Raw genomic sequence first — 9,555 nt, forward strand, 5'->3', positions numbered from 1 at the left:
CTTGTGAAACTGACTTTCCTTATCTAATTTGGAGGGAATTAGGCTACACTGGAAACGAAATCCTAGAGATTGGAAATGGGTAAATTACACTAGTTTGAATGTCGAATAGATTTTGGATTTGACTGCTAAACTATTAACTATTAACAATTTGCATACCTACACTATATTACTGTGCTGATCGCGCTGAATTGTCATTGCAATTTTGGCTTTCCATATGTAGTCTAGTATTAGCGCACCAAACATAGCGATGTTGTCTGTTATCAGCCTTCCATAGTGGGTTAGAAAAATGTTTTTTGCAATTCTTTGCAGATACATTGCTGTTTTCAGAGTGAAGAATCATCAAATAGCGTTGGCTACCACATGATTCACATTTCACCTCAGCCTTGCACTCCCGATCTGTGTCCCGAGAAGCAGCATCTGAAACAAAGTTGGTACTGCTTGAGAATACAGTATTCTTCTCAGGTACCATTTTTACAAGGAATACTTTACACTCATTGATTTAGTGTTGTGGATGGGACAAAAAGTCCTTGGAAGCTGGAGGATGGACATCCTTGACATTTGTAGCCCTTACATTGACTGTTTTCCTTGCAACATCTTGATGCTCTGTGTCTCGAGGCAACATGAAGCTAGGGTCATTGCGAATCTTTGCATGATAAAGCACAAACCTCTGGCAGACTCCAAATGCAACAAACCTGGGAAATTCTCGCTCTCTTTGGCATACTCAATCTCCAGGAGCAAATGTCAAAACTGCTCTAGTTTCTTATTCTCCCTTTGTGTAGGCTTAGGAAAATCTTCAATACTCTGTTGAAGATCCTGTTCGACTGCCTATGGGGAGCCATACTTCCAGTCAAGAAGTTCCCACATTCTACTTACACCAACGTTTTTGCCAATCAACATAAATTTTATGAATGGCAGAAACCAGCTGGGAAGATTCCTTACCCAACCTCCTAATGGTCAATCCATCTCTTGTGTGTCAACTGGAGCTTTGTATATAAACATACATGTATATCAATATTTAGAATAAAGTAGTCTACATATAATTGGTCTATGAGCTTGATGAATGGCTCCTGCTTTGAAAGCTTGCATGTCAATGGCTTGGCTATAATTCGTCCGGTCTGCTGGTACCTCAACAGGAAGCGAGATACAGACTCAAGAGTCACTGTCACCATCTCGGCCTGCAGTACTCTTGCTATCTCCGTTGGCTTCAATCCCTTTGTAGCTATAATTATGTCAGATTCCGTCACTGATATTGCTGGGCTGACCACAGCTTGGCGAGATTCGAGCATTGATTGGGGTCGATATCGTGTTAAAGTCTGTGGTGATCAGGATACGCTTCCCTGATGGATTGGAGGAGCATGTCGGTCTGCTGGTACCTCAACAGGAAGCGAGATACAGACTCAACAGTCACTGTCACCATCTCGGCCTGCAGTACTCTTGCTATCTCCGTTGGCTTCAATCCCTTTGTAGCTATAATTATGTCAGATTCCGTCACTGATATTGCTGGGCTGACCACAGCTTGGCGAGATTCGAGCATTGATTGGGGTCGATATCGTGTTAAAGTCTGTGGTGATCAGGATACGCTTCCCTGATGGATTGGAGGAGCATGTCGGTCTGCTGGTACCTCAACAGGAAGCGAGATACAGACTCAAGAGTCACTGTCACCATCTCGGCCTGCAGTACTCTTGCTATCTCCGTTGGCTTCAATCCCTTTGTAGCTATAATTATGTCAGATTCCGTCACTGATATTGCTGGGCTGACCACAGCTTGGCGAGATTCGAGCATTGATTGGGGTCGATATCGTGTTAAAGTCTGTGGTGATCAGGATACGCTTCCCTGATGGATTGGAGGAGCATGTCGGTCTGCTGGTACCTCAACAGGAAGCGAGATACAGACTCAAGAGTCACTGTCACCATCTCGGCCTGCAGTACTCTTGCTATCTCCGTTGGCTTCAATCCCTTTGTAGCTATAATTATGTCAGATTCCGTCACTGATATTGCTGGGCTGACCACAGCTTGGCGAGATTCGAGCATTGATTGGGGTCGATATCGTGTTAAAGTCTGTGGTGATCAGGATACGCTTCCCTGATGGATTGGAGGAGCATGTCGTTCAGGATGCTCGTGACGTAGAAGGCAGAATCCATGATGCCTCTACAGACTGGGAGATATATCAGGCCACGCCTCGATATTACCGCGCACACGTAAAGTTTGTGGGGTGCTTCGGGGTATCCCTCATGGGACGGTTGCCACCTCCCTTGGTAAGGCAAAATGCTCTCGTTGCTTTTGAGCTGAATTGTTGATTCATCTGTAAAGGTGAAAAGATTCCTTCAATGCCTGCAGCTCCCGGCAGAAGTCCAGTCTCTTCACTCTATTCGCAACTCGAACCAATTGACAGTACCGCACCTCGCAATTTCTCCAGCCCAGTCGTCGATGCAATTGCTTCAGAGTTATAATTGAGACTTCAACATTTGTGAGATCCTTGAGGATACGCCAAAGATCAACTGCAGTCAGTTCGTCATCATTTTATATAATAGGTCTATGAGTTTGATGAGTGGCTCCGGCTTTGAAGACTTGTGTGTTGGTTGCTTGGCTATAAGTCTTCTGGTACCTCAACAGGAAGCGAGATACAGACTCACGAGTCACTGTCACGTCTTTGGCCTGTAGTACTCTCACTATCTCCGTTGGCTTCAGTCCTCTTGTAGCTATGTCAAATTCAGTCACTGATATTGCTGGTCTGACCACTGCTTTGCGAGATTCAAGCAGTGCCTGGGGTCGATGTCCTGTTGTAGTCTGTGGTGATCGGAGTACACTTCCCTGATGAATTGGAGGAGCGTGTCGTTTAGGATGCTCTTGACATAGAAGGCAGAGTCCATGATGCCTCTAGAGACTAGGAGATTTGTTGGGCCACGCCTCAATATTCCTGCCTACCCATAGAGTTTCCATGGTGCCTCAGGGTATCCCTCATGGGACGGTTGCGACCTTCCTTGGTAAAGCGAAATGCTCTCGTTGCTTTTGAGTTGAATTGTTGATTCATCTGTAAAGGTGACATGGTCAAAAGATTAATTCGATGCCTGCAGCTCCTGGCAGAAGTCCAGTCTTTTCACTCTATTCGCAACACAAACCATTTGACAGTACCGCACCTTGCAATTTCTCTAGCCCAGTCGTCCGTGCAATCGCTTCAGAGTTGTAACCGAGGCTTTGACATTGGCGAGTTCTTTGAAGATATGCCGAGGATCGACTGCAGTCAGTTTGTCGTCGTTTTCATATAATTGGTCCATGAGCTTGATAAATGGCTTCAGCTTTGAAGGCTTGTGTGTCGGTCTTGCTTGGAGAGATCCTTGAGGATACGCCAAAGATCGACTGCAGTCAGTTCATCATCGTTTTCATATGATTGGTCCATGAGCTTGATGAGTGATGAGCTTGATGAATGCCATCTGTTCATTCGACCTTTTGTCGCAAACCTTTCATGATGAGATATGGGGGTGTATATGTACCACTAGCGTTGCAGCAAACAACCACTGTCACATTTTCCCCGTGCTCTGCATTGGTTAATGCTACCATAGATTTCTGCCCTTTTGCAGCAAACACCTTGCCTGGTTTGTTAATCATTTGGACTCCAGACTCATCTATGTTGTAGATTCTGTGAGGTTTGGTGATGAGGTCTTCCATTGTAAGTGCTTCTTTCAGCATGTTGAAATACTTCTGCAGACTATCTTGAGAGTTTGATATCAACCGGACTATCCATGGATGATCTCTGTACATCTCACATGATGGTGATAGCCACTGGACAGAGGCCACCTGGATATCTTACTCTCTAGATTCAATTCGGCTGTCACGTGGAATGCCCAAAGTTGAATGTCGGCCAGATATCAAACTCTCTTGAATGGTCTGTGAGCTTCCAGAAATTTACCTGTGGGCAGATCTCATCTGAAGCCAAAAACCTAAATGTGAAAAGCACAAGCCCCCAATCACTTAAATTTCAGAATGATACAAGCCAATTTAACAAGTCTAACAAGTTTTGGTTTTTAATCTCTATTCCACATCTGATTTCAAGCAATAGAACACTTAAAAGTGTATTTTGTGTTATATCCAGTAGGTATTTATGAAAAACATCTGAACTTTGGAGTAATCTAATACCTACAACAACAAAAAACAACAACAAATAATATGACATGGAAACATATTCTAAATTTACCCTACATTTCAAAACCAAACGTCCAATAAAACTTTCGAACTTCACTACAATCAATGCATTATAAAAATTCGTACACCAGTATTCGTCTATTGATTTAACGGCATAGGTCAAGGATACATCAAAGGGAGCATGATTGATGACTTTCATAATCTGTGCTGTTTTCGTGAGCCCACTTGCGGCAAAGTCTGCATACAGTCCAGTCTTCAGTTGATAGATGGATATGCTCCTCCATGCAAAAGATGCAAAACCATGTATCAGTTGAGCTCTGTTTTCTCCAACCACTCCCACGTTTCTTTTCCTTTTTGTCTCCTGGAACACTTTTAGGTGACCTTCTTTGTTGCCTTCCATCTGGTTGATTTCTTTAGAAGCGGATGTCTTTTTAGACTGTTTTTGTCTAAGTTCTTGTAAAACTGATTTACGGCAGTTGTGTTGAAGCCAATGGCTTGTGGGATGCTAGTCGCCTTGGGTTTTCGGAGTGAAATGTCTGGATTCCTGTTAAGAAATCCACTAATGAAACATTTTTACCCGCCATCTTTGTTCTGTGGAAAGGGCGTTCTCCAAGTTTATATGTGGATGTTTTTTTGTAAACCTAATTCATATGCTAATTTTCTGATTTCAACTGGTGTCAAGCCGAAGAAAGATGAATACATTATCTCTTCCATATTGAGACAACTCTCTCTCTTTCTTTGTCCTGCTCCATACACACCATACTTTCCAGTATGGCACTAACCTCTAAGTTGTTCGTATTTGTATTTTTTTTTTCACTTTTTTATATCGTACAAGGTCGACTTCGTGATTTTGTAATGGCAGTTACTATATTATTGAATATGATTTCTGAAAAGCGGAAGGGGCTGCTTCCTCTTCTTCCCAGTTACTGTTGGCAAAGTATCCACTGCCTTCTGCTTTGCTTTCTTCATTGGATGGTGGGAAATGCTGACATTTACCTGTTCCTCATTAGAGGAACAGAGGATTGGCTGCGGGGTTAGGATGGGGACCTCGTCCCTCCCTTTCTTTGTTTCTCTATGTTTTTATGTGTCATCGGCATAATTCTGGTTTTGTCACTGGTGATTCCCTCTCGACACAATCTAATAGCCCGGCCCGCTCTCCTGTTGGAGGTGGAACCCTTCCTTGGCTTCCATTCACCACTGGTCTGCGTTGCGATGGACTCCCTGTAGCACTCGCATAGCTGTTTGGATGGTTGGATCCTTGTTGGATTTCTCCTTTCCTCAAATCTTCATGAAAAAACTTTCCTGCTGTGCTTTCCGTATAGCCACACGTGATCCCCATACAGCTTCAAGAAATTTATGTCAATTTTCCGGTACTTCTTGCCGATTTTAGGGTAGGAATCTAGCCTTGTCGCTCCTCTCTAACTCGTTTCGGCAGGTCGTCTGTGATGAATAAAATGATTATCCCCGTTGCCTTTGAGATTCCGGGCGCGCTTCCGTATCAGCACTTTGTCAGGGAATTTCACATGTATCTGGCTGTGATGGGGTTTGGTTGACTCACTGAAGGGACCAGTGAGCTATTTGGTGGTATTATGTGGGTTATTCAAATACCGGTTAGTGATTGGCTAAACACAGTCATGTGATGGAAGCACATTGGTTACATGCGCCCACGGGCGGAACATTTTTGTAATGTTCTCCCATGGGAAAACATTTTCACGTAACAGATCATCGCGCATCTTACAAACCGTCCTGTCGGTCCTCGGAATGCAAAAACGAACTTTCGAGAATAATGCATTTGAAGTTTCACTGCTTTTTCAATTCTTGTATTTTCCAACTATGCTAGAATTTGCCGAATCGAATTATACCACAATGAAGCAAATATCTTTACGTTTTGTGTGGTATTTGTTTTCAAGTCTTGAATTGTTCAACAAAAATCGGAAGAAATGTTCAACACGGCATTTCTGTAACAACGATTTTCGCCTCATATCGCATTTGTGACATTTCGTAAGATTCAGGAATGTGTGCGTGCAGTCAAACAGCATTCTATCGGTATATTTGTGACACTTCGTAAGGATTCCCTTGGGCCGCTTTTGTTACGCGGTCTCTGTGGGCAAACAGACTTTATTTCAAGGGTGCAATACAAGATAATTGCAGGTTCTTCTTCTTCTTCTGATTAAGTCTGCCTCCTTCAATAGACTGAAGATTCTTGCAGACTGGTGCTATTTACATTATAGTACAATTTATTTACAGATATTTACAAGCACATAGAAAAATATGACAAAAATAACTAGCCACTGTGATCAACCATTAGACGGTTTCGAAATGATCCCACAGATGGCGCTGAAACAATTTCTGACGACAGGGAATTCCAGTTCCTTACGGTTCTTGGGAAGAACGAATGGCGATGCGATTCAGTTCTCGAATATGGTACCTGATAGGAGTGTGGTTGCGAGGCTCTCGTCAACTGAGTAGCCTGTTTGATAATATAGTCCTGTGCTGAAAGAGGTGTAAGATTATTGTGTATTTTGTACATCATAATTAGCCTGTCATTTTCTCTGCGCTGTTCCAGAGTGGTCCAATTAAGTTCTTGTAGCATTTTGGTGACACTCGAGGTGTTATGATAGCGATTTAAAGTGAATCGCGCAGCTCTTCTCTGGACCATTTCCACTTGGTGAATTATGTTCTTGGTAGATGGATCCCAAACTGTGGAAGCATACTCAACAATTGGTCGAACCAACGTTTTGTAAGCTGTGGCTTTAACATCAGAAAATTTTATGCGAAGATTGCGTCTTAGAAATGCAAGCACGTTATTGGCTTTATTGACAGTATTGTTGATGTGTTGGGTCCACTTCAAATCAGAAGTGATGGTTACACCCAAGTACTTCACGGATTCAACACATTCAAGAGGGGCGTTATTTAGATGATACACGTGTTGCACCTTTCTTCTTTTCCTGGATATTGTCTAAACCTTACACTTATCTGTGTTCAAATCCATTATCCATTTTTTCGCCCAGTCACCAATTTGTTTAAGTCCTCTTGAAGATTTTGCATATGATGTTGATTGTCGATGGTCATGTAGGAAATTGCATCATCGGCAAAAAGGCAAACCTTTGACGCGAGACCATCAGGCAAGTCATTGATGTAAAGCAGAAAGAGGCAAGGCCCAAGAACCGACCCTTGAGGCACTCCAGATCCCACTGCTATTGGAGAAGATTTAACACCATCCAAAACGACCCTCTGACTTCTTCCATTGAGAAAACTTTGAATCCATTTCAGATTTTTCCCCCTGATACCGTAATAGTCCAGTTTACGTAAAAGCCGCTCACTCATGTCCAACCTTGTCAAAAGCTTTTGAAAAATCCATGATTAGAACATCCGTTTGACACCCTGCATCCAACTTCCTGTGTAAATCGCTTGTGAAACCAAGTAATTGTTGTTCACATGACATGTTCTTACGGAAGCCATATTGCAGGGGAAAAATGATGTTATTTTCGTCCCCGTGCTTCATAACTTTGCTGGCTAAAACATGTTCCATTAGTTTGCAGCAAATACATGTCAGCGAAATGGGGCGGTAGTTTACAGGAGTAGATCGACTACCTTTCTTGTAGACTGGTACAACATTTGCTTCACGCCAATCATTTGGTATTTCACTTAATTCATATGACAACCGGAATATATTGCAAAGAATTGGAGCCAGAATTTTTGCCAGCTGCTTCAAGACTCGTGGAGTTATACCATCCGGTCCAGGGGCCTTGTATATCTTCAAACCACAAAGCAACTTTTCTACACCCTTTGATGTAAACAAAATATCCTCCATTTCTTCAAAGTCTGAGGTTTCCGGTAGTAAGTCATTCGGTATGGGAGTTTCCTTGGTGAAAACACTTTTGAACTGTTGGTTCAATGCTTCAGCTTTTGCAATCGGATCAGTGATCGTAATACCATCATTTTTTCAGTTCTCTTATTCCTGTATTATCAGTCCTGTTGTGTTTGATGAAGCCCCAAAATCTCTTCATACTCTCAAATTCTGTGGTATCTTCATCGATAGAAAAGAGAGATTCCACATAATTCCAATAAGCCCTCCTTAGCTCCTGTTGCAGTGATTTCTTAATTGCTTTCAACTCTTCCTCCAATTGAAAAGCGACTACCCCGTGGTTTCTCAATTTCATGTTCCGACTTTTTTTGTTCAACCTATCTCTCCTTTTGATCAACCTTTTAATCTTGTTTGTAATCCAAAGTATTTCATTCTTTTTGGATGTCATCTTATGTGGAACAAACTCTGCCATTCCCTTCTCTATTCCATTCTTGAACATAACCCAAGCCTCATTCACTGAGCAAAAGTCAAGCTTATCTTCAATTTCCTTGCCTACACCTTGCATGAAATCAGCAAATTTCTCCCAATCCGCTTTGCTGTAGATGTTGATTTTCCTTCTTACTAGCTTCTGGCGAGTTGGACAACCAGCAATTGTGAGAAGTGGGCAATCATGATCTGAAATGCCTGGTACAACTGAGACATCGGTGACTAACGTTGGATTATTTACTAGGAATAGATCAAGGATGTTTTCTTTCCTGGTTGTTTCCTTAACTACCTGCGTTAACCCATGGTCATCAAGCATAGAACCAAAAGCATGATGAAGCGCTGGGTGATGACATGCTTTCACCTGTCTGATTTCTCAATCCCATCCAGGTAGGTTAAAATCACCTCCTATGACTACCATATGATCGCGATTCAATTTACACAGGGATCGTTAAAAGTCTTAGATCCCGCCATGTTTAATTTACGCCAGAGAATTTCACAATCTGTTTCAAGTTCGATTTCTCTTGTAGCTACAAGTTCTCTCTTAGTAGCAATAAACACTCCACCATGAGGGTCATTAGGTCTATCTCTTCTCTCAATATGATACTGATCAGTTGGAATACCTCATTATTATTGACTGATGACGATAGCCATGATTCAGTACCGATGACAACTTCTGGATCATGTATTTGCGTCAGAAGATGGAAAGACTGTTTTTTGGCGCGAATACTTTGGCAGTTGACATTGAGAATCTTAATGGAACGGAAGTTAGACTTCCTAGGTCTTACAACTTTTCTACTGGGTGAAGACATATGAAGTGGTGAACCAATATCACTCTGAGTGAATGACGTATTACTAACGTCATCTGCATTTTCTTCCTCCTCTTCTGAGCCCGAGTCGAGAGCATCAAAAGTGTTATCGTTAGACGAAAACCCCAAAATATCGCTACCAATCCCTGTCGTCATACTCGTTCCAATGTTATGCATTCCGCACTTATTGCAAATCCATATAACGGAGCTATTCCCTAAATCTATATATTCATGGTAGTTTAGATTAATGCAATGCGGATGGAACCATAACTGGCAAATTCCCTCACACTGGATACCTCCTGTTTTCCCTGTAACT

Source organism: Diadema antillarum, unplaced genomic scaffold (assembly GCF_040938485.1).
Source record: "Diadema antillarum isolate AM-2024a unplaced genomic scaffold, OU_Dant_1.0 seq00001950_RagTag, whole genome shotgun sequence".
Lineage (NCBI taxonomy): Eukaryota > Metazoa > Echinodermata > Echinoidea > Diadematoida > Diadematidae > Diadema > Diadema antillarum.